The sequence below is a fragment of the Anomaloglossus baeobatrachus genome, chromosome 5, assembly GCF_048569485.1.
Source record: "Anomaloglossus baeobatrachus isolate aAnoBae1 chromosome 5, aAnoBae1.hap1, whole genome shotgun sequence".
In the NCBI taxonomy this organism is placed as follows: domain Eukaryota; kingdom Metazoa; phylum Chordata; class Amphibia; order Anura; family Aromobatidae; genus Anomaloglossus; species Anomaloglossus baeobatrachus.
This window is the reverse complement of record NC_134357.1, coordinates 350,388,516-350,414,377: the sequence shown is the minus strand read 5'-3', so window position 1 is coordinate 350,414,377 and position 25,862 is coordinate 350,388,516. Positions and strand designations below refer to the sequence as shown.

The 25,862-nt window shown below is 47.0% G+C and overlaps 1 protein-coding gene across 4 annotated transcripts in view; it reads right to left on the bottom strand.

Moving 5' to 3' along the window:
* The window catches only part of LOC142310101 (CMP-N-acetylneuraminate-beta-galactosamide-alpha-2,3-sialyltransferase 2-like), a 121,418-nt gene extending 113,400 nt beyond the window's left edge, over window positions 1-8,018 (bottom strand). The window contains exons 1-2 of one of the 4 annotated variants that reach the window (XM_075347574.1): window positions 7,916-8,010; window positions 7,508-7,603 (exon numbers count right to left, since the gene is read on the bottom strand). The gene's annotated coding sequence lies outside the window, so the exon portion shown is untranslated. Of the gene's footprint in view, window positions 1-7,507; window positions 7,604-7,915 lie in introns of all 4 variants that reach the window. The other 3 variants (XM_075347570.1, XM_075347573.1, XM_075347572.1) reach the window with 3 other exon arrangements.
* Between the last annotated feature and the right edge of the window lie 17,844 nt (window positions 8,019-25,862).

Genomic DNA, 25,862 nt, shown 5'->3' with positions numbered 1-25,862 from the left:
GTAGGGGCAGAGACCCTGATTCCAGCGATGTGTCACACTGAGCGGTTTGTCATTTTGATAAAATCAAAGTTTTCTCTGCTGCAGATCTAGCAGATATTTGCATGTAGAGATCTATAGCCCAGCCCAAATCACTGATTGGCTGCTTTCTGCCCACATACAGTGTACATAGAACGCTGACAATCAGTAGTAGGGATGGGGTTATACAGAGATCATGAATGTGCTGGACTACTTGGCAACAGGCCAAGTAGTCCTCTCATGATAATCTACTGGTGATTAAATAGTGATTTTATCAAAATGACACTAAGCAGCGCAGTTAGTGACACACCACTGGAACTAGGATCCACAAGGTTCTCTTTTGGCTATATGTGGTTATTTATAAGCTAAATTTACAATGTTCATCATTTTAGGTATCCCTGCATTCAAGCACGTATTTTAGAGGGTACAGAAGTTACTGCTGAATCTTGGCCCTGGAGCCAGAAGAGATCCAAAATGTTCCTTTGACATAATACTATAAATGATGCCTGAAATTTCAGCGATATGTTAACCTCTTCACCACCTGGCGATTTTACATTTTCGTTTTTTTCCTCACTTTCTTCCAAGAGCCATAACTTTGTTTTATCAGTCATATAGCCATAGAAGAGCTTGTTTTTTTTGTTGGACTAGTTGTACTTTTGAAGGACGCCATTCATTCTGCCCCATATTGTACTGAAAAATGGGGGGAAAAAAATCCAAGTGCATTGAGATTGCAAAAAGAAAAAAAAAAAAAAAAAAAAGTACAATTCCACAATACTTTTTTGGTTTTATGTTTAATAGTAAAACAGATCTGGCAAAATGATTCCCCTGGTCACTTAGAGTACGCAAATGTGTATATTTTTGTTTTTTTTTTAGGTCATCAAGAAAAAAAAAAAGAAAAAAAGATATATATTGCTTTTGTCACGTTTTCCAAGACCTGTAATGTTCTCATTTTTCAGGGTCTGTGGCTATATGAGGTCTTATATTTTCGCCCTGAGCTGACATTTTTACCAATACCATTTTGGGGTGGGTACAATGTTTGGATGGCCTTTTCTTGCAATGTTGCGGTGACCAAAAAAAACCCCATAATTCTGGCATTTTGATTTCTTCCTGTTTGCCGATCACATTATCTTATATTTTGATACATCGGACATTTGTGAATGTGGTAATATAAAATGTGTATTTTTTATAAATTGTTTTATTTTTAATGAGGCAAAGTGGGGGTCATTTTAACTTGTATTTTTTCATTTTTCTTCTATGTTTTGAATTTTTGTTTTACTTTTTAGTCCTTTTAGTGAACTTGAAGCTCTGGATCGCTTGTGCTATACAGAGCAATGGTTCACCCGCAGCTGTTAGAGACGTGTGTGAGGAAAGATGCGAGCTCAGTGTGTGAGCCGGCATCAAAGGCCAGAGTCACACTTGCGAGTGATTCGGTAAGTCTCGCATCAGCATCACCCGGCATGGCCACACATTCTGACAGGAGCGTCTCAGCTGTATAGAAATACAAACAGTGGATACACTCCTGTCAGGAGAATATGCGGCCGTGCCGGGTTAAATTATGTAAATATACGTCATCGGCCGTGAAGGGGTTAAAGTTAATCAGTTGTCAGTACAATGAAACCTGCTAAATTATCTATATGGGCATGTAGGTCATAAAAAAATGAATAAATTATACTTTGTTATCCACATTTCTCCTAATATGTAAATGAGCTGTTAAGATCTCTGGGCCAGACACCGATCTCCCGGAGAATCTGCATCCAGAGCTCATGTTAAAGGGAACCTGACGTCATGTAAAAATGCTATTAACCTACAGATATAGGTTTAACACTAGAACTACTGAGGTAGTCATTTTGACTACTTTGCACCATGTATTTCTATTTAGGTGTCACTAGTCCAGTAGTTCTAGTGTTAATCTGCAGGTTAATGGCATATAAAAAACTGGGTCGTCGCCCGCACTGAGAGTCAGTTTACTGGGAAGAAATAAACTTTATTCTTCCCATTAACCTTGGAGGTTTCAGTCATTGGCGCAGGCTGAGCAGTTTCAGTCACCGCTCTGTACATGGTGAATGCATAGTGAGCAGTAGCTGTAACCGTGCCCTGGCACTGACTTAGGCTGGAGTCACACTTGCGTGTACCTCGCACGAGTCTCACATCACATCACCTGGCATGACCTGATGCTCTCCGGACAGGAGCATCTCAGCTGCATAGAAATACATGCAGCCGGCCCACTCCTGTCAGGAGAGTGTGTGACCATGCCGGGTGATGTGATGTGAGACTCGTGCGAGATAAACGCAAGTGTGACTCCGGCCTAACAACACTACCTGTTGAGTACTGAAGCACCCATCCGGCCACTCCTCTATCACTAAAAGCCTGTGCGGCTGGGAGGAATGAAGTGTATTGCCTCCTAGTACCCGGGCTTTCAGTGTGGCAGCCAGGCAGTTTTAAAATGCTATTGACCTGTAGGTTAACTCCACATCTCTAGGTAAATAGCTTTATGTTTTTTAAATAAGTTCCCTTTAACTGAAAGGTGAAGGTGGCATTATCAGTGTGAGACTTGTAGCTCAGGAGAGCAGACTGTCAGTCATTACATGTCTCACACTGATAACACCCCTTTTCATTTAAAATAAGCTCTGGAGTCAAATTCTCTGGGAAATCTCATTTACATATTAAGAAAATGTGATTTTACCTGGAATAAGGTATCAGATCGGACATAGAAAGTTGAATAAAATGATACCCTCATATTACCTACATGGCCATATAGACTGCTTAGGAGGGTTGACCCTACTGACCAATTTCCTTTAACAATTTTGCAATGGGGCCCAGGATTTTCAAGTTATTTTGGCAATACACATTAAATGATTAAATGTCTGTCTGCCGAATGGTTCTTGGCAGATTGTTCTTCCGATAGTAATCGTAGTTGACCGTCCCATAAACAGGAGTTATCGCTCAGTCGCGCTTTTGTGTTCTTTATGAGAAAGCCATCGACTGGCAGCTTATCTGAGGAGGAACGATGTGACCGGCAGTCCGAAATTGGACATCTGTGATTGTCATTTCTCCCGACCATCAGGCCGGTTTCCCCACAATCATTAGACAGGCGCCAAGCCTGTCGATATCGGTGAGGGTCAGTTGACAGTCTAATGTGTAAGAGGACCTTCACCCATCTGCTCACAGTTTGCAAGTGCAGACAAGATAATCCATGTTCAAACACCAAAGATCAACCATCAAAATTAAAGTAAAGTAACCATCTGTTTAAAAAGAATATATAGGAGTATTCTTATACAATTGTGCTACAGAAATCAAACGTCTCCCTGTAAGAATATAAGTTCATTGTTGGTTAAACTATACTGTTGTCCAAAAATAAAATGTTTTCTGTTTTCTTACAATTATTAATGTATATAGCAAAATCCTGAAGTATTTACAAAGAGTAATGAACAGAATGTTTACCCAGAAATGGTCACATTCAGCCGTTATCAGACCAGGGTCAGGACACATTCTCCCACTATCAGCCCAGGGATTGCATTTTGTCAGATGAAACCTTGACCCGCAATTTAAAAACGTAACACAAAAGGAATTCACTTTGTTACATGAGATTTTTAGTTGCAAATTTGTTACATGTGAAATAAGAGCTCATTCGGACAGCAGTTTTTCACATGTTCTATCCATGCTTTTTCACGGATAGAACATGTACCTATTAAAGTTTATAGGGCTGGTTACTTGTCCATGTATTTTTGCGAACTACGTCGAATCGATGTGCAGTCCATATGCTGTCCTTAATTAACATAGTATGTGATCAGTTTTTTCATGTATTGATAAATTACAAAGCTTCTCCCATAAATTATAGACATACTGACCACACACTGATGAAACTCGGATCCAAAACACTAATGATACTCGTATCATTTTTTTTGTATTACTAGTGTGATGATAAACTAATGAGCTGGCTGTCAGTCAGTGCCAGGGCGTTGTTACAGCCCATGTGTACTGAGCTGTGACTGAAGCCACATCTCTGACCAGTGGCGTAATTTTTGGGCCCCTATGCAGAATCTTCAACAGAGCCCTCAACTAACAAGTCTTCTATAGTACTGGTCTTTCATATGAGGCAAAAAGGAGCTTTTGGGTCCCTCTAATCACAGGGGTCAGGTACACCTGCACACCCTGCACCTACTGCAGTTACGCTACTATCTATGACTGAAAGCCAGAGGTTGCCGGGAGGAAAAAAGTTTGTTTCCTCCCAGTAGCTGGGCTTTCAGTGCAGCAGTTGACCAGCTCCAGAACGCTATTAACCCCATATCTGAAGGCTAATAGCATTTCAAGACAAGATAGGGTTCGGTTAATGGCTGAGAAAGAGAATAGAACATGCTCTGAGTCAGTGATGTGTGTATAGATCAATGAAACTTCACGGGTTCATGTGTGGCGCCCCTGAGGCCTCAGGGTTTTGCACCTCCATTAGGGTGTAGTACTTATCCTGGTTCCAAGGAAGGTCGGTACCGGTTCCATTCACACATACACACAGTTACAATGGGGTGCCCTCCCCAATGGGGACTGGGCCAGGAACGGCCACAGAAGGGGGTCACCAGAGCGGTTGGGTTTACAGGACGCCACAACACCGGGGGCTCCCCGATCCACTGGAACCGGGACTCAGGGTCAGGGAGAAGCAACCACCAGGGGGGAGTGAGGAGCACACAGTGGGAAAAGCAGATTGACTTAGTGAGAGTAGTGATCCAACCGGTAGCAGCGGCTGGTGGCAACAGCTCCAACACAACTACAAAAATCAGGAGAACAGCTACAGACACAGAGCAGAGCGGACGTGCTGCGAGGAAGCTCTGTCGGTCAAGGCAGTTTCAACACGGTCGCTGGGAAGAAGCAGGTGGCTGCTTCCACAGAACCAGTGCTGTCGGAGTACAGAACCCTACCAACTCTGCAAGGGTCACGGGAACAGCTAGAAAAGTCACCGGACCTGTCCCACCAAGTCTGAAGCCAAATAGAATATAGGTTCTGGGGCTGAGGTCTTGGACCAGCCACACATCGGAACAGCGCTATCAGCATGCAGAAGGGGACACTTTACTGACACCGGGATCCCCAAGTGCTTTACGTCACGGGGATCCAATAATTAGCACATCAAAGGAAGAAAGGCCCATAGACTGACATGCACCAGATCTGACCTTCCACGGATTCGGGATCGGCTGGAGCCCATTGTGGCAGAGACTGGTACTCTGAGGCAGCGCCTGAACTACCAGTGAGTAAAAGGCCTGTAACCGCAGCCCCTGTCTCTGCCTCCCCTTTACCGGCGCCATCGCCCAGTGCTGTGGTGCCAACGGAACTACCACCACCCCTGTCCTTCCTCAGTCATCCTCCCCGGGGTAACCCCACTCCGCCTGTGGGGAGTGACACCATCCCGGCTGCGACCTTCACCATCAGCCACGGAGAGCGGCACTAGCAGCAGCGGCCCATCTCTAGCCGTGGACCACAGGTGGCGTCACGATCTAAAAAGACTTTCCTTACCGTCACTAGAAACCCCCATCTACCATCTGTCCACCACCTTCCTTCCCTCCTGTACATCTCGGGATCACAAAACCGGATCAGGCCAGCCCGTGACGACGCAGAGGATCTGCATCCCCGACACGACGACGTGTCGGGTGAAAACCCCTTGACCCTGGGATGTTACACATGGTCTGGTGATTTATCAATTGGACAGCACGCAGACAAGAAAAAACAATATGTGAATATAGCCACACAGTTTTAGATGGCAACTAGCTTTATTTGGGAGTTTGGCCGACAATAGTCTAATGTGTATGGGCGCTTTCATGCAGTTCTATTTTGTCTACAGAAATAGAAAAGAACTCAATTGTTCTCAAGCTGGCTTCACACATCAGTGGTTTTATTTTCATTCGTGAAAAACGGTGTGTCTCTTTTCTCAGCGTATAGGACCCATTTTGGGTTTCTTTGTTATTTTTTTTTTTTTTTTTACAATCCCTATTGGATTCATTGTTCTCTTGTGAAAAAGTATTCTTCGATTCCCCCACTCATTAAACCGTACAATACAGATAGAAAACATGATATCTGTGTGCTATCCTTTTTTTTTTTTTTTTCACAGAGCCATTGACATGTATTGTTGAGTCTGGTGCATGATACAGATCAAAGTAGACCAGGTGTGCATTTTTAGGGTGGATGTAGAGAATTGGCACTCAAGTTCAATGTGAATAGTGTTTTTTATTGTGAAGAACTTTGAGGACCAGCACAGATGTTTCAGTCAAAAGACCTTCATCAGTGTGCGTGCAGAGGAGCCTTAGAAGGTATAGTAACGTAGCAAGCGGCGTTACTGGGTATGACGCAGTCTCCACCACCATCTATGTGGCCTCCGCGTCTTACCCAGCTACACCGCTTGGCATGTTACTATACATTCTGAGGACCCTCTGCATGCACACTAATGAAGGTCGTTTGACCGAAACATCTGTGCTTGTCCTACAAGTTCTTCACAATAAAAACACTATTCACATTGATCTTGAGTGCCAAGTTTCTACATCTACTTGGGACTGTTTTGGACCCTATTTGTGCAACACCCACAGAAGTGCTGTGTGTATCAAGTCACATTTTTGGGGGTGGACAATAGGTCCTGATCAAAAAAAAGAAGGAAAAAAGGAAGAAGAACATGAAAAAACTCATTGATAGTAATAGTCTCATGATCTTGTCGTAAGATTAACAGACAGTACACGCTCCACACACAAAAAATATTTTAGAATGAATATATACAGTGGGGAAAAAAAGCATACTGCGATTGCACCGAGAGCACGATTCGTGTTGAGAAATAAAAAGTCAGGAGGATACTGCCTCATTGATTAACACTGGTGAGAGTACAATCTGATTTTTTATCGGATTGCACTCGCACCTGAAAATTGCAGGTGGAAAAGAGCCCTAAAGAAGAAGTTGCAGGTCTGTGAGAGCCAGAAATCTTGCATTTTTTTAGATGACTAAATACTTATTTTCTACCATAATTTTGAAAAAAAAATGTTGCCAAATCAGACAAGGTGATTTTTTGGATTTGTTTTCTTATTTTGTCTCTCATAGTTGGGGTCTACCTATGATGTCAATTATAGGCCTCTCATCTTATTAAGTGGGAGAACTTTCACAATTGGTGGCTGACTAAATACTTTTTTCCCCCACTGTACATGTTTAGCCGCCTCAGTCCCCACATTGGTACATGTGGTACCTGTACTGAAATAGTGGTATGTGGTTGGTGCCAGTGGTCGATAAATAATCTGGATAACCACAAACTACAGAATGCAAGAGGGAGCTGCACAAAATAACATAATACGGCAGAGGGGCAGCAATACCAACTGTACTGCTGTATGATTGGTACCGATAGTAGAACAGGCTAAGCCTCCTCTTTAGCACTGGTCTGGTACTATGAGATCTATACTGATGGCGCTGCGGACTGCCAGGGTTTACACGGTTATTGTAGTTTTGACTGACTACAGGGACTATGTATATTACTGACCACCAGCAAGATGCACAACTTCCTCAATCGAATTCTCCTCCGAGGGATTCCGCTTTTACAATGGTGAACTAGGAAGGCACATACCATCTAATTCTGCTGTGGATTAAGGCAAGAGGAAAAAGATTATATGGGCAGAGAAGCAATTATAGCCATTACTCCTGCATCCTTTATCTAACGTGCTTTTATGTACAAATCTCATACAAAGCAACATCTGTCTCGTCTTGTCCTTCCATAGCCATAGAAACTGCATAAATGAAGCTTAGACATGTTCTCAGCTAATAAAATCTGTGCTATTCAGACAAATGCCAAGCACTAAGTATAGACTGCATTTCATCCAGCACATTATAAAACTGCAACACCCTGAAATCCTGCCGGGTAACTCCAATCAAACCCTTGTGTGGACATTACCTTGGAGGTCCCTGGCACCACCACAAAAACCTGGATGTTCGTCTTGTTTTGCAGCTGAATGTTACATGTGGACTGTGTGTAGGAGCCCAGTGAATGCTTACATCCTTGATAGAACCTCCCCCACAGTCAGACAGGAAACATCAGCATAGTTAGCAGATGTTTTGCTAGCTGGAGTGTGGAGGGTAATGAACTTGCTACATGCAGCCACGAAAGTCTATTTAACTGTCAGATGCTGGAGCGTTGCTTTGTAACCTGCTTTCCTGTACAGCTGCCATACCTGCTGACCTCAACCAAAACGCACTGCCCCGAAACATCCTGACACAGCGAAACGGAAATGTAACAGCGTTCTAATAACAGGAATTGCGTTAATGGCTGAGACTGAACCGAAATGCTACCAATCGAAAAAAAAAAATAAAAATACTGAATTGTGACCTTTTCTGGGTTTGATTGTCACAGAATATACCTGGAAGTAGGGATGAGCGAATCCGAATGGTAAAGTTTGGGGTTCGTACCAGCCACCAAATGTCCTCGAATCAGACCAACGGGAACTTTAAATAAAAGTCAGTGTTCGGGTTTGGTGTTTTAGGTACTGTTCGTATGTTAATAAAGTTTGCTGAAAGGCTCCAGCACAGCTATTCAATAAGCTTTATTGCATTCAGAAGATAAATAAAGATAAAAAAAAAAAAAAAAATGACGTAAAACCGACAACTATGGGCTGCAGTCCTCAGCTGTCTGCTTTACTTTGGCTGGTTATCAAAAATACAAAAATAGAGGTAATCCCACACCATTTTTTCTTAAGTTATTATTTAAAAAAAAAACTGTTTGGGATCTGCACTATTTTTGATTACCAGCCAAGGTAAAGCAGGCAGCTGGGGGCTGGTATTATCAGGCAGGGAAGGTCCATGGTTATTTGGCCCTTTCCAGCCATCTCAAAGTGGCATATTCATTAGATGTGCCAATTATGGACCTATACAGGCTCTTTCAGATGCACTTATGCAGTGGCACTCATAATACTTTTGGGGTTGATGTCAGCTGTGAATTGACAGCTGGCAACAAGCCCAGGGGTTAGTAATGGGTAGGTGTCTATCAGATCACATCACTAACTCAGCAGTTAATGAGATAAAATAAACAGGAAAAAAAAAAGTTTTTGAATAATGGCTCCCCGATACGCCATTGTTCACCAATTACTTCCGAATAATTCTAGGAAGTGCTAGCAGTCCAGAATTTCTCACAAGCAGTGATGTCACAGGTACTGACATCACCGATTGTGAGAAATTCTGGACCTGTTGCTGACCAAGAGCGACAGGTCCAGAACCTTGTTCTGAGAACGTTCACAGAATGATGCTCCATAGCAATCGATGGGCATCGTGGGACATACTCTTTGGATTATATCATAACTTCCAGGATTTATTTCAGATTAATTGATGAACGAGGGCATGTGGGGGAGTCTTTATTAAAAAACTATGTTTCCCTTTGTTTGTGTTTTGTGGGGTTTTTTTTTTTAACTCTTGGCTTGATGTTAGTTGTCAATTCACATCTGACATCAACCCCACAAGTATTACTGCAATTGCGACCGCACCAGGGCAAATCGAACAGAGCTGAGCAAAGTGCTAGAATTGGCTCATCTCATGAGCTGGCAAGCTGCCATTTTTAGGCTGGGAGGTGTCAAATAACCATAACCCTTCCTACCCTGATGCCAGCCCCCAGCTACCTTACCTTGGCTGGTTAGCAAAAATAATTTAAAAAAAACCCAAAACGAAAAAAACCCCAAAAACAATAAAACCGCATGGGATCCCCTCTATTTTTTATAACCAACCAAGGTGAAGCTAACAGCTGAGGGTTGCAGCCCACAATTGTCTGTTTTACCTGCTTTGGTTATCAAAACTAGGCAGGAGCCCACATTTTTGTTTTTTTTAACTCCATATCTACATGTTTGTAGGGATATTGCCCCCATTTTGCTTCTTTGTGCAGCCCCCCTAGCTCTTATTATGACCATTTTACAAAACAGAAGTTTGAGTATGCTTTGACTTGTATGGGGTTTGGGGTCCTGGGTCAAGTTCGAGGACAGAACTGAACTTTTAACGAAAGACTGGCTGAACCCGAACATCCATGGGTCTGCTCATCAGAAACAGACTCCATTGCAAAAATTAAAATGAGCCACCTATCTCTGTCCCTGGTTTTGTCAACTAGGACATGATGTTCAAGCGTGTTTTTTCTATTCATGTCATTTGGGCCAATAATCAAGCCTAACTTTTGTGCACAATATACAGGGTATGCACAACATAAGGTATTTCAACATATAAGCTAAATACATAGAATAATCAGAACTGGGCTTGTAAGACCATATGTCCAACACAATCCAGCATTCAGACGAAGATGGGAGAGTCAGCTGAGATGGTTGTAGAGTGAACAATCTAATCTGTATGGCCAAAATTAAGTCATCTTCTTATAAACTATCATCTCTTGTACAAGGACATAATGGGCCAGGGCCCCAGGGGGTGGACAGGGCCTGCCTACGCCAGCAGGATGTGCGTCCTGCTGAGATGCATCGCAGCGCAGAATCCATGCATCACAATACATGCTGCCAGCCAAACAAAGGCCGATAGCTGACATTAGCGTGTCGGGCATTGATGTCGCATGGCAGTGACACCGTATATCCGGGCACTCCGATGTTAGCTGCAGCTACCGCTGCGGCAACCGGGGACAACCCCAGGGGAAAAAGAGGGGGGGGGTTGACAGTGAGTAGAATTTACCAGGATGGTGGACATATTTGCCAGGAAAGGACCAAAGATGAGACATACAGTATATTCAAGGAAGAGACACTGGATGGGGATTCATTTACCAGGAAGGGACCCAAAATGGGAGACAAGACATTTACTAGGAAGAAGCCAAGGCTGGGAGAAATTTTACCATGAAGTGACCCAGGATGGGAGAAATTTATCACCATGAGAGTGCTCAGGATGGGGGAAATATTTACCAAGAAGGGGACAATGAAGGACATATACCAGGGTGAGGGACATATTTACCTTGAAGGGGCGCAGGATCGGTGACATTGCTACACAATTAAGTGGGGGGAGTTTGCGCAACTCATGTCTTTATAGGATTTTAAACATGCAGGGTTAGTCCAGATCTAAATTTTGCATCCTGGCCCATCAGACTAGTTACATTTCTAGACTTGTAGGCTATGATCTACAGCAGCCTGAGTCACAGAGTGTGATGGGGCACAGATCCTCTGTCTCCCTGAAATTGCACGAGATGCAATTTTATTGGTGTTATGTCTATACAGTTTAAAGAAGTTCCTGGCATGTGTGCAACAAACTCCCGCAACCTGCTCACACAGGTATTGAGCATTTTCCTGCCAGTTCCTTGATTGACATTCAGGGGCATAACGACTGTGGTCACAGAGATCGCCACTGTGACAGAGCCTGGCAGGGTTAGGGGCTCAGCGCCTGCCCTGCAGAGAAGCAGCCGACTCCTCTCTGTGAAAAAAGAGCTGCACTGTTCAGTAGAAGACCACATGGCACTATGGGGCCCATGAGTCAGGGGTCCCAGTTTCAGCAGCGGCCCTGGGCCCCCTTATCTGTGGGCCCTCGTCCGTCATCGCACAAAATGATGAAGAATGCAGAGGAGCACTCCACTCCATCCTTCTTTCTCCCTCTGTGCCTGCGCTCAATGTCGCAGCAGAGCATGGTGACGCCACTACTGCTGTGCGGAGACTCCAGAGCGCATGATGGGAGGACGCTCTGACTGGTTCAGCGGGGGAACAAGGAGAGGTGAGGACGTTTATTTTTTGTTTTTGTTAAATTAGTGAGTACACAGTGACCAGATGCTTATGGGGCTGCATAATGCACTATGGACTGGGGGGCTGCATAATGCACCATGGACTGGGGGGCTGCATAATGCACCATGGACTGGGGGGCTGCATAATGCACCATGGACTGGGGGGCTGCATAATGCACCATGGACTGGGGGGCTGCATAATGCACCATGGACTGGGGGGCTGCATAATGCACCATGGACTGGGGGGCTGCATAATGCACCATGGACTGGGGGGCTGCATAATGCACCATGGACTGGGGGGCTGCATAATGCACCATGGACTGGGGGGGCTGCATAATGCACCATGGACTGGGGGGGCTGCATAATGCACCATGGACTGGGGGGGCTGCATAATGCACCATGGACTGGGGGGGCTGCATAATGCACCATGGACTGGGGGGGCTGCATAATGCACCATGGACTGGGGGGGCTGCATAATGCACCATGGACTGGGGGGGCTGCATAATGCACCATGGACTGGGGGGCTGCATAATGCACTATGGACTGGGGGCTGCATAATGCAATATGGACTGGGGGGGCTGCATAATGCACCATGGACTGGGGGGGCTGCATAATGCACCATGGACTGGGGGGCTGCATAATGCACCATGGACTGGGGGGGGCTGCATAATGCACCATGGACTGGGGGGGGCTGCATAATGCACCATGGACTGGGGGGGGCTGCATAATGCACCATGGACTGGGGGGGCTGCATAATGCACCATGGATTGGGGGGCTGCATAATGCACCATGGACTGGGGGGGGCTGCATAATGCACCATGGACTGGGGGGGGCTGCATAATGCACCATGGACTGGGGGGGCTGCATAATGCACCATGGACTGGGGGGGCTGCATAATGCACCATGGACTGGGGGGGCTGCATAATGCACCATGGACTGGGGGGGCTGCATAATGCACCATGGACTGGGGGGGCTGCATAATGCACCATGGACTGGGGGGGCTGCATAATGCACCATGGACTGGGGGGGCTGCATAATGCACCATGGACTGGGGGGGCTGCATAATGCACCATGGACTGGGGGGCTGCATAATGCACCATGGACTGGGGGGCTGCATAATGCACCATGGACTGGGGGGCTGCATAATGCACCATGGACTGGGGGGGCTGCATAATGCACCATGGACTGGGGGGCTGCATAATGCACCATGGACTGGGGGGCTGCATAATGCACTAGACTGTGGGGCTGCATAATGCAATATGGACTGTGGGGCTGCATAATGCACTATGGACTGTGGGGCTGCATAATGCACTATGGACTGTGGGGCTGCATAATGCACTATGGACGGTGGGGCTGCATAATGCACTATGGACTGTGGGGCTGCATAATGCAATATGGACTGTGGGGCTGCATAATGCAATATGGACTGTGGGGCTGCATAATGCAATATGGACTGTGGGGGTGCATAATGCAATATGGACTGTGGGGCTGCATAATGCAATATGGACTGTGGGGCTGCATAATGCAATATGGACTGTGGGGCTGCATAATGCAATATGGACTATGGAGCTGCATAATGAAATATGGACTATGGAGCTGCATTATATTATATGGAGGACTAATGGGGGTTACCTTATACATGGACTATGAGGGTGCATTATAATACATGGAGGACTATGGGGGTGCATTCTAATATATGTAGGGTTATGTGGGACCCATTATACTATATGGAAGGCTATGTGGGGACCATTATAGTATTTGGAGAGCTTTATTACGAGGGAAAAATATACAAGGATAGGCAAGTTTTGTGCTGGGGGAAAGGGGCTCTTTCCCATACTCTGCTATACATCTTCCCTCAGCACCAAGCTTTCCCACGCTCTGATATCATGGGAAAGCTGGGCCCTGAGGGAAAGATGTATAGCAGAGCATGGGGAGGCTGTGTGCCGAGGACAAGATGGATATCAGAACACAGGAAAGCTGGGTGCTGGATAGAGGGATTTCAGATCATGGGAAACCTGGGTGCTGAGGGAAAGAACCAAGTGTCAGCGTCATTATCCTGTACACAGAGTCTCGGCGAGGGGGTGAACCAGGTCCAAACTTTGCAAGGGGGACCCTCAAACTCTAGTTATGCCACGGTTTACATTTATTATACATATATGAAAAACCTCTGACAACAGATGTACACAGGCAGGTCAAATTTGTAAAAAAAAAACAAAAAAAACAAAACACAAAAACTTAAGACACGTTACAAAATATATTAAAGAACCAGCCTTCCCAGCAAGATAGATTGGTGCCAATCTCTAGCAAAATCTAAATCTTGATTAATATTGTATATATGTGTAGCATATTTATAGGTGGAAACTATAGCTAGCGATATGTTTTGTTTGACACAATGTGCGTGATGTGACGACAAAAATGTAAAGAATAGTAACAATCTGATCAGTGTTATGTTACAGATCTAACAAAATACAAACCAGCAAAATCAATATAATAAATGCTACATTTGGTCAGCGAGTACGTAATCTGTGTGTACAGTTCAATATACGCAATTTATCTTTCTTTCCACTTTGACTCACTCAGCACTAAATCGTTTTGGTGCCATGGTTTCAACTGCAATCCAAACAGTGAACTCACTAGCTAAATTTGGAATCTTAGCATAAAAACTAGACAGCATAGAGATATAAACATATGGCGGAGGACTAGTCATGATGAAATGCCAGGGTGGGGTTCCTATTGGTAAACACTAGAGTTGAGCGCGGTTCGTGGTTCGTGGTTCTCCAGTTCGCGGCTCGAGTGATTTTGGGGCATGTTCTAGATCGAACTAGAACTCGAGCTTTTTGCAAAAGCTCGATAGTTCTAGAAACGTTCGAGAACGGTTCTAGCAGCCAAAAAACAGCTAAATCCTAGCTTGGTTTCTGCTGTAATAGTGTAAGTCACTCTGTGAATCAAACTATTATCACATTTCAGTGTATAGTGTGCGTGAACAGCGCCTTCAGATCACTGCTGTTTCTATAATGGCGATCGCCATTTTTTTTTTTTTTCTTGTCTTCCTTCCCTAAGCGCGCGCGTCTTGTGGGGCGGGCCAGCATGTCAGCCAATCACAGACACACACACACCTAAGTGGACTTTGAGCCAGAGAAGCAACGGCATGTGTGATAGGATCTGCATGTCACATGTCCCTGCATTATAAAACCGGACATTTTCTTCACGAACGCCATTATCTGCCTTCTGCGTCTTTGGTGTCAGACATCACTGTCGCAGCTCCGTCCTCCTGAGTCCTATAGCCGATACAGCTGTATGCGCTGCATACACAGCGTTAGACAGCTTAGGGAGAGCACATTCTAGCAGTCCTTTTAAGGGCTCAAAGCGGCAGGGTCAGAGAGCCATAGGTGACAGGTCCTGCAAACAGCAACAGCGTCTGTGTAGCCCAGGTCAGGGATTTCCTCCCTGCATTTCACCATTAGGAGGGAATAGAAAGGCAGGCTTCCATTCCTCTACCCAGAGCACCACAATCCTGCCACTGTACCCTCTTGTCCTCTGCACACTCCAACTCATTATAACTAAGCCATTATACTAGCAAACACTCAGTGTACCTAGTGGCATCCTATACGTGGCTATTGGACTTTGCTATAGTCCCACTAGTGCCAAGACATTTGCAGAGCGCATCTGCCTGCGTTGCACACTCCAACTAATTATAACTCAGCCATTATACTAGCAAACACTCAGTGTACCTAGTTGTATCCTAAACGTGGTTATTGTACTTTTGTCAATTCACAGTATTGGAACGTTATTTGCAGGACATCTGCCTGCCTTGCACACTCAAACTTTTTTAAACTCAGCCATTATACTAGCAAACACTCACTGTACCTAGTTGTATCCTAAACGTGGCTATTGTACTTTTGTCAATTCACACTACTGCAAATCTATGTGCAGCACCTCTGCATGACAACCTCGTGCTCTGTTTTTAATAAGCTATAATGATAGCACAAAATACTGCCATTTTGTGGCATCATAGAACTGGCTGTTGTATTCCATTAGTGCCCCACTGGTGACAAGCTATTTCTAGCACCTCTACATCACACCCTCATGCACATTTTGCTACGCTAATGTTATAGCAAACTCATGGAATTCATTGCTGCATTTCATAATTCGGAGGGATAGAAAGTCAGGCTTCCTTTAGCTTTTCCTTCTGTTCATAGACAGCATCTCCAAGACAAATTTCCCCTCCACGTCTAAGTGTGGAGAGGCAGCTAGTGCGCATGCGTGTGCCGATGTACCCCAGCTGCAGCATAATTACAGTGTTTCGCCTAGTGAGTATGCTCAGCCTGACTGTGCCATTCCTGACGCTAAGTTTTCATTTCGGGATACAGCGCATGCTCCCACACTAAGTGTGAAAAGCCTCTTTGCACAGGTGCTTGCATTCCGTGCCGGGTATAAGTCCTGTTTTGGGCATAGACACCATGCTAAAGCTGATAGTCTTTTTTCAGAGACTGTATTTCATGCTACTGAGCATGCTCAGGCACTTCCTGCATCAGAGACTAGGTCCGGTAATGAACTCTTTGGCCCTGGCCCTGATGTGGGGGTCCCATATAGACCACAGGGCATCAGGTGTCCTCCCAAATGGCTTGCAGAGGCCCACACCTATGACTTGTCACCGCATTATTGATGCTCAGACGATGACTGGTGAGGTGTTTGGGTCATGGCAGCCATGAGGTCATCATTGAAGTTGCGTTTCCAAATAGGACGCTAGTTATGCCACTCATGACGTGTCACTCTACTTTTGTCTCCAGGAGGTGCATTGTGGTTCACCCTGGTTTGGGGCGGACCCAGGTTATAAAAGGGGCTGGAGCCAACAAGGAGGTGCGCAGTCTTCTATTATGCTCCGAAAGAGCACACCTCCATGTGTTGAACCCATTGCGGCTTTAGGCCAGAGGTAGGCAGGGATCGGGTGGTGGATGCAGGCCACCACCACAGTTGGTAACGCAGAACGGTTAAGACCAGCTCCTGTCCTAACAGTCCTGCTTGTGCAGCCCAGTGGCATTAACAGGCCTGCTGCTGCTGATGCGTCTGCTGTCCACAGGTGTGGCCCCTACGCACACGGTCAGCGTACTCAATGGCCCCTGTGTTGTTAACAGGGAGTTCCTGGGCTCGGTGGGCATGTGGACCCTGTGACGCTAACAGGGCTCACAGTCTCCAGATCCGAATGGCGTCTAACTCGGTTCAGGCTACTATTAGTTTCATAGCCACACAGCTCTGTATCCTCCACCAAACCTTCAAGTTGCCAACCTCTCCTTTTCCAACTGGGAGCACGGTGGACACTGACTGCTGATGGGGATATATACCTTTCTCTTTCTTTTCTTATTAATTTTCGTTATATAGCGGTCACAGATTATATACCACTTTATCCAAATCTGCCAGTCCCACTGTAACAGATGTTGTTTCTTCAGCAAATGTTACAGTTGCTTAACCACCAAATCCACGGACCAAAACTTTTTTCCCCTTTCCAACACACCTGTTCCCCTTTCCAACAGCATCTGTCCTTTTTCAACTCATTTTGGGATATGACCAAAAGTGCAACTGTGCAGGGACACCGTACTCAACGCCATCTCAGCACAGCAGCCATCCCTCGGTCCCTCCGATGTGGACAAGTAAAAGACCATTTCCTCCTATCCATGACAAAGCGTTGAGATTCACTCTGTGCAGCACTGGTGTTTAGTGGACAAGTAGATCTAAGATTGCGTACCACATTCTGCAGATACTCCTGTATACGTGCGTCTATTTCTATGGCAGGAATTAGTTCGCCAAATTTTGTCTTGTACCGGGGATCTAACAGTGTGGCAACCCAGTATTCAGGATTAGTTCAAATTCATACAATCCGAGGGTCATGTAGGTAGTGCAGCAAGAAGGCGCTCATGTGTCTTGTGCATCCAGGAGGACCAAGTCCTTGGTGTGTTGGTGGCAGAGAGGTGAGAATCGTGCATCCTTCCTCTGCCCTCTCCCCCCAACCTCGCACAACCGAAATGTGAGCAAGCTCTCACTCATCTGCTGAGTCTTCCATGCCCATCGCCAGTTCGTCCTCCATTTCTTCATGGGCTCCTGCACTTTCATCAACACTTTTTGCTGATACTATGCGCCCTTGTTAATCCCTCTCCCTCACCATGACTGCCGCATAGGTGCCGCTGACCATCTGGACCTCGTAGATCTTGTTATCCCTTCCGCATATGACTCCTCCTGTACTTCCTCCCCTTCCTCTTGTCCCAACACCTGACTCCGAATAATAATTACAGTGTGCTCCATCATGTAGATGACCAGAATTGTCACGCTGAGAATGACATTGCCAGTGCTAAACATCTTCGTCGACATTTCAAAACTGTGTAGCAGGGTGCATAGGTCCTTGATCTGACACCACTCCAGCAGCGTGATCTGCACCACCTCTGGATCAAGTTATCCCAGGCTATATGTCTTACCGTATTTCAGCAGGGCTCTGCGGTGCTGCCACACACGCTGCAACATGTGCAGATTCCAATTCCTGCGTGTCGAAACATCGCATTTACGGCGTTTAACTGCCAGACCCTAAGACTTCCGGAGTGATGAAAGTTGTTGAGCTGCTGTGTGCGCACGATGGAAGTGAGCACATAGCGAGCGTGCCCACTGCACAAGGCCATGTAGGCCGTGATGGTGTTTTAAAAATTGCTGGCGAATTCGGTTCAACACGTGAGCCCTAAAAGGCACGTGTGTCACATTGCCCTGAGGATGGCCCGCAGCCAGGTTTGCATCATTGCCGCACACGGCTGTTAAGTCACCAACGGAGTCCGCTCCGTCAATTTGTACTCCGGTCGCCAGGTGACAACGTGTTCCTTTCATGAATAGTGCTGATGATGGGAGAGTAGTCGATGCCAGCGGCGCAGGTGGACGCAGGTTATGCTCACCCACTGGGCTGCATTACCTTGACAGATGCAGAATCTCTGGCTGAATGTAGCTGGTGGGTATCTCACAGATGAAATACCATCATTCAGCTACAACCAATGGGAAGACACCACACCCTTTTTTATGCCCATCCTGTCTGCAGACCACTGCCAGACATAGCTATGAACCTCTGGTTAATTTTACCCCCAGTTCAGTTTTATGATTTTGTGTGCTTGTTACCTGACTACTTTTCCTGCTTGCTGTTTATGTACCTTGTTGGCCGATACGCATTTCACCTCTGCTTGTTTTCTGATTCTTTCCTGGCCGTCCCATTCTGTTCCTGTTCCTCAATTAATGTTTTGACCCTGCCTGACTACTATTCTCTGTAATAGCGGTGTGACTCACATTTCCCATACATTTCAAAGTAAAACTTTGACCGCCTGATGGCATTGAGCTCTGCTGCCAGCATAGTAAGGAGGTGTGTGGTAGTCCTTGTGCGCAGTTGCAAGGAAGGGTGGCCTGACCACACAGGGTTTGCGCCAAGGTAGAGGACCCACACGAGGTTGAAGAGGCAGAAGCAGTGTATTAACTTCTACATACAGAACAAGGATTGAAACAACTCGTGGGGACGGCAAGACTTGTACAGCAGACCCTTCTCCATCTCTCACCATAGTTTGCCAGTGCCCAGTCAGTGACATGTAATGACCCTGTCTATGCTTACTGGTCCAAGTATCTGTGTTGAAATGCACCCTGTCGCACACAGATTTTCTCAAGGAAGTGGTGATGTTGTGTGCGACATGCTGGTGTAGCGCGGGCATGCTTTTCTTGGAGAAGCAGTGGTGATTGGGCATCTGGTACTGGGGCACAGCGACAGACATAAGGTCTGTAAAATCCTGTGTGTCCACTACGCGTAAAGGCAGCATTTCGGTAGCCAACAGCTTACAGAGGGATAGAGTCAACCACTTAGCTTTGTCATGGGTCGCAGTAAGTGGCCTTTTATTTGACCACATCTGAGGGACAGAGATCTGGCTGCTGTCTGTAGACGGTGTTGAGTAGGGTGTCCCTGGAAAAATGCAGGTTTGTGAGAAAAGTGCAGGCGGAGACATGATGTTGCCTTCATCTTGCCTTCAGATCTGTTCATCTTGTATCATTTTTAAAAAAAACAGCAAGCAAGGGTTACTCCAAGTGGAGTCTACCTTTTTTCCCCAAATTGGGCACACAGACACCCCATCAGTGGCAGGACTTGTGCCCTAGTTGCAAACAGGATGTTTTGATTTGCATCAAGCACATTCCAAATCCACAAGCATTTACTCTCCCCAGGATGACACAGGGGTAGTAAATTCCTTCTGGATCCATGACTTGTTCATTTTGATGAACGTCAGTCTGTCCACATTGTCACTGGACAGACGCGTGCGCTTATCTGTCAGCACACACCCAGCAGCACTGAAGACACGTTCAGAGACAACGCTGGCAGCTGGACACGACAAAATCTTCAAGGCGTAACTGGAGAGCTCTTGACATTTTTCTAGATTTGAAGCACAAAAGGAGCAAGGCTCCATTTGCAAAGTCATTGCATCGATGTTCATTTGGAGATACTCCTGTATCATCCTCTCCATCCGTTGACTATGTGACACACTTGATGTCTCTGGTGGCCTTGCAAAGGAGGGTCTAAAAAAATTATGAAAAGATTCCATAAAATTGCTGTTACCAGCACCAGATACGGTCCTACTGGTACGGGTAGACTGTTGAAGATGACGAGGCCGTCCCATGTTTGTCAAGTTACAACTGGGAGAATCACTCCCTTCACCTGCACGGTTGTTTGGTGGAAAAGCCGAGCTAAGATCGAGTAACAGCTTCTGCTGATACTCCTGCATACGTCCGTCCCTTTCTATGGGTGGAATTATGTCACAAAATTTGGACTTGTCCCGGGGATCTAATAGTGTGGCAAGCCAGTAGTCATCATCACTTCTAATTTTGACAATACGAGGGTCATGTTGGAGGTAGTGCAACAAGAAGGCACTCATGTGTCTTGCGCAGCCATGCGGACCAAGTCCACGCTGTGTTTGTGGCATAGAGGTGCTAACCGTTCTTTCTTCCTCTGTCATCTCCCCCCAACCTCTTTCAACTTAAATTTGACCAAGGTCCCCCTCATCAGCTGAGTCTTCCATGTCCATGGACAGTTCGTCCTCCATATCTTCATGTCCTCCTGCACCTTCCTCAACATCTCGCCTGCTACCATGCGCCCTTGTTGATCCCTGTCCCCCATGGTCCCATGCCTGCCGCGTTGGTGATGATGAACGTCTGGACCTTGGTGATGTTGTTGTGTCTTGCGCATATGAATCCTCCTGTAGTTCCTCCCCTTCCTGTTGTCCCACCCCCTGACTCCGAATAGTGTTTAGCGTGTGCTCCAGCATGTAAATGACTGTAATCGTCATGCTGATAATGGCATTGTCAGCGCTAAACATATTCGTCGCCATGTCGAAACTGTGCAGAAGGGTGCATAGGTCCGTGATCTGAGATCACTCCATCAGGGTGATCTGCCCCACCTCTGCATCTCATTGGCCCAGGCTATACGTCATGACGTATTGCACCAGGGCTCTGCGGTGCTGCCACAGTCGCTGTAACATGTGGAGAGTTGAATTCCAGCGTGTCGCCACATCGCATTTCAGGCGATGAACCGGCAGGCCGAAAGACTTCTGGAGCGATGCAAGTCGCTCAGCTGCGGCGCTTGAACGGCGTTAGTGAGCACTGCAGACAGTTTCCGTGCCCTGGTCAGAAGGCCATCTAGGCCGGGATAGTGTGTTAAAAATTGCTGGACAACAAGGTTCAACACGTGAGCCATACAAGGCACGTGTGTCACCTTGCCCAGGCGAAGGGCCGCACCCAGGTTTGCAGCATTGTCGCACACGGCCTTACCAGGCTGCAGGTTGAGTGGAGACAACCATTTATTAAACTCGGACCGCAGAGCTGACCACAACTCCTCAGCTGTGTGACTCTTATTCCCAAGACATGTCAAGCTAAAGACCGCCTGATGCCGTTGCGCTCTGCTGCCAGCATAGTAATGAGGGGTGCGTGATTCCTTCTGCGCAGTGAGAACGCTGGTGGCCTGACCAGGCAGGCTTGGGGCGGAGGTGGAGGACCCAGATGAGGTGGAGGATGCAGAAGCAGTGGCGGAACTTGGACAGACAGAGGATTGACACACAAGTCGTGGGGACGGCAAGACTTGTGCAGCAGACCCTTCACCATCTATCACCATAGTTACCCAGTGCCCAGTCAGCGACATGTAACGTCCCTGTCCATGCTTACTGGTCCAAGTATCGGTGCTGAAATTCACCCGTTCACACACAGAGTTTCTCAAGGAAGCGGTGATATTGTGTGCGACATGCTGGTGTAGCGCGGGCACACCTTTCTTAGAGAAGTAGTGGCGACTAGGCATCTGGTACTGGGGCACAGCGACAGATATAAGGTCTCTAAAATCCTGTGTGTCCACTAGGTGGAAAGGCAGCATTTCTGTAGCCAACAGCTTACAGAGGGATAGAGTCAACCTCTTCGCTTTGTCATGGGTCGAAGGAAGTGGCCTTTTATTTGACCACATCTGAGGGACAGAGATCTGGCTGCTGTGTGTAGACGGTGTTGAGTAGGGTGTCCCTGGAAAAATGCAGCTTTGGGAGGAAAGTGCAGGCGGAGACATGATGTTGCCTTCATCCAAAGTTGGTGCTATCGATGTCTGAGAGAGCTGTACACACTCACTTGTTTCCCCTTCCAAACCAACTGACGACCTACCAAGCAAACTGCCTGTTGCGGTTACAGTGGTGGAAGTTGTGGGTGGAAAAACAGGTGTGACAGCTGTCCCCACAGTCCTAGAAGATGACGAGCGCGCGGATGCCCTGGAAGGGGCAGGCGGTGGATGGTTGGCTCCACTAGGCCGCATTGCAGCACGGTGAGCTTCCCACCAGGCCATATGATATTTATTCATGTGACGATTCATGGAAGAAGTTGTCAAACTGCTGAGGTTTTGACCTCTACTAAGATAACCATGGCAAATGTTACAGATCACATAATTTGGCCGATCTTTTTTTATGTCAAAAAAGGACCAGGCTAGGCAAGGCTTAGAGGCCATGCGACCTGTTGATCCACCCCGAATAATGCTCAGAGGCAGAGTGGTGGCTGAGGATGCAGTTGTAGACGTGCTACCAGTGCTCCGACTGTGTCCAGGAAGGCGCCAGGTTACTTCGACGTCGGTTGCATCCTCCTCCACCGCCTCTATTGACCTCCTCGAGTGTCTGACTGTGGGTTGACAGTAGGTGGGATCTAGAACTTCATCATCAATTGTTGTGTTTGCACTCCCCTCCCCCTCAGACCGAGTTTCTTCTTGCCCTGACCGAATATTTAAGTTGTCATCCCAATCGGGTATCTGCATCTCATCTTCATCAGTATGTTCCTCATTGCCTATAACCACAGTTGTTGGAAAGGCAGCATTTTGGTAGCCAACAGTTTGCATTTTATGAAAGTCAACCTCCAAGCCATGTCATGCCCTTCTAAAAGCATGTATAACACAGCGAGGGGACTCCAACCACAGTCTCCCTCGTTGCCACTCACTGGGCCACACACACCCCACTTGACTGGCATCGGTTGAGCCCCCTTTTGAAAAAGAAAAAGATGCTTTGCATGAAGCACTCTCAAAAATACGCGTGCCTTTCCCGTCCCCTGGCTGACCCCGGGGAAGAAAAGTCCTCTGAGAGCCATGACTTGTTCATCTTGGTTCTTTTAGAAACACAGCGAGGGGACTCCAACCACAGTCTCCCTCGTTGCCACTCACTGGGCCACACACACCCCACTTGACTGGCATCGGTTGAGCCCCCTTTTGAAAAAGAAAAAGATGCTTTGCATGAAGCACTCTCAAAAATACGCGTGCCTTTCCCGTCCCCTGGCTGACCCCGGGGAAGAAAAGTCCTCTGAGAGCCATGACTTGTTCATCTTGGTTCTTTTAGAAACACAGCGAGGGGACTCCAACCACAGTCTCCCTCGTTGCCACTCACTGGGCCACACACACCCCACTTGACTGGCATCGGTTGAGCCCCCTTTTGAAAAAGAAAAAGATGCTTTGCATGAAGCACTCTCAAAAATACGCGTGCCTTTCCCGTCCCCTGGCTGACCCCGGGGAAGAAAAGTCCTCTGAGAGCCATGACTTGTTCATCTTGGTTCTTTTAGAAACACAGCGAGGGGACTCCAACCACAGTCTCCCTCGTTGCCACTCACTGGGCCACACACACCCCACTTGACTGGCATCGGTTGAGCCCCCTTTTGAAAAAGAAAAAGATGCTTTGCATGAAGCACTCTCAAAAATACGCGTGCCTTTCCCGTCCCCTGGCTGACCCCGGGGAAGAAAAGTCCTCTGAGAGCCATGACTTGTTCATCTTGGTTCTTTTAGAAACACAGCGAGGGGACTCCAACCACAGTCTCCCTCGTTGCCACTCACTGGGCCACACACACCCCACTTGACTGGCATCGGTTGAGCCCCCTTTTGAAAAAGAAAAAGATGCTTTGCATGAAGCACTCTCAAAAATACGCGTGCCTTTCCCGTCCCCTGGCTGACCCCGGGGAAGAAAAGTCCTCTGAGAGCCATGACTTGTTCATCTTGGTTCTTTTAGAAACACAGCGAGGGGACTCCAACCACAGTCTCCCTCTTTGCCACTCACTGGGCCACACACACCCCACTTGACTGGCATCGGTTGAGCCCCCTTTTGAAAAAGAAAAAGATGCTTTGCATGAAGCACTCTCAAAAATACGCGTGCCTTTCCCGTCCCCTGGCTGACCCCGGGGAAGAAAAGTCCTCTGAGAGCCATGACTTGTTCATCTTGGTTCTTTTAGAAACACAGCGAGGGGACTCCAACCACAGTCTCCCTCGTTGCCACTCACTGGGCCACACACACCCCACTTGACTGGCATCGGTTGAGCCCCCTTTTGAAAAAGAAAAAGATGCTTTGCATGAAGCACTCTCAAAAATACGCGTGCCTTTCCCGTCCCCTGGCTGACCCCGGGGAAGAAAAGTCCTCTGAGAGCCATGACTTGTTCATCTTGGTTCTTTTAGAAACACAGCGAGGGGACTCCAACCACAGTCTCCCTCGTTGCCACTCACTGGGCCACACACACCCCACTTGACTGGCATCGGTTGAGCCCCCTTTTGAAAAAGAAAAAGATGCTTTGCATGAAGCACTCTCAAAAATACGCGTGCCTTTCCCGTCCCCTGGCTGACCCCGGGGAAGAAAAGTCCTCTGAGAGCCATGACTTGTTCATCTTGGTTCTTTTAGAAACACAGCGAGGGGACTCCAACCACAGTCTCCCTCGTTGCCACTCACTGGGCCACACACACCCCACTTGACTGGCATCGGTTGAGCCCCCTTTTGAAAAAGAAAAAGATGCTTTGCATGAAGCACTCTCAAAAATACGCGTGCCTTTCCCGTCCCCTGGCTGACCCCGGGGAAGAAAAGTCCTTTGAGAGCCATGACTTGTTCATCTTGGTTCTTTTAGAAACACAGCGAGGGGACTCCAACCACAGTCTCCCTCGTTGCCACTCACTGGGCCACACACACCCCACTTGACTGGCATCGGTTGAGCCCCCTTTTGAAAAAGAAAAAGATGCTTTGCATGAAGCACTCTCAAAAATACGCGTGCCTTTCCCGTCCCCTGGCTGACCCCGGGGAAGAAAAGTCCTCTGAGAGCCATGACTTGTTCATCTTGGTTCTTTTAGAAACACAGCGAGGGGACTCCAACCACAGTCTCCCTCGTTGCCACTCACTGGGCCACACACACCCCACTTGACTGGCATCGGTTGAGCCCCCTTTTGAAAAAGAAAAAGATGCTTTGCATGAAGCACTCTCAAAAATACGCGTGCCTTTCCCGTCCCCTGGCTGACCCAGGGGAAGAAAAGTCCTCTGAGAGCCATGTCCACATTGTCAGTGGACAGACACGTGTGCTTATCTGCCAGCAGACCCACAGCAGCACTGAAGACAGGTTCCGAGAGAACGCTGGCTGCAGGACACGACAAGATCCCCAAGACGTATGTGGCGAGCTCAGGCAATTTATCAAGATTGGAAGCCAAGAATGAGCAGGGCTCAAGTTGCACAATAATGGAATCGATGTTTCCTTGCATATACTCATATATCTGTGTGTCCTCCTCTTTTTCCTTGTCCAGCTCTTTTGTTTTCGCATGAGTATATGTCCTTGTCACTTTCCCATGTGTTGTGAGTTGTTTGTGACC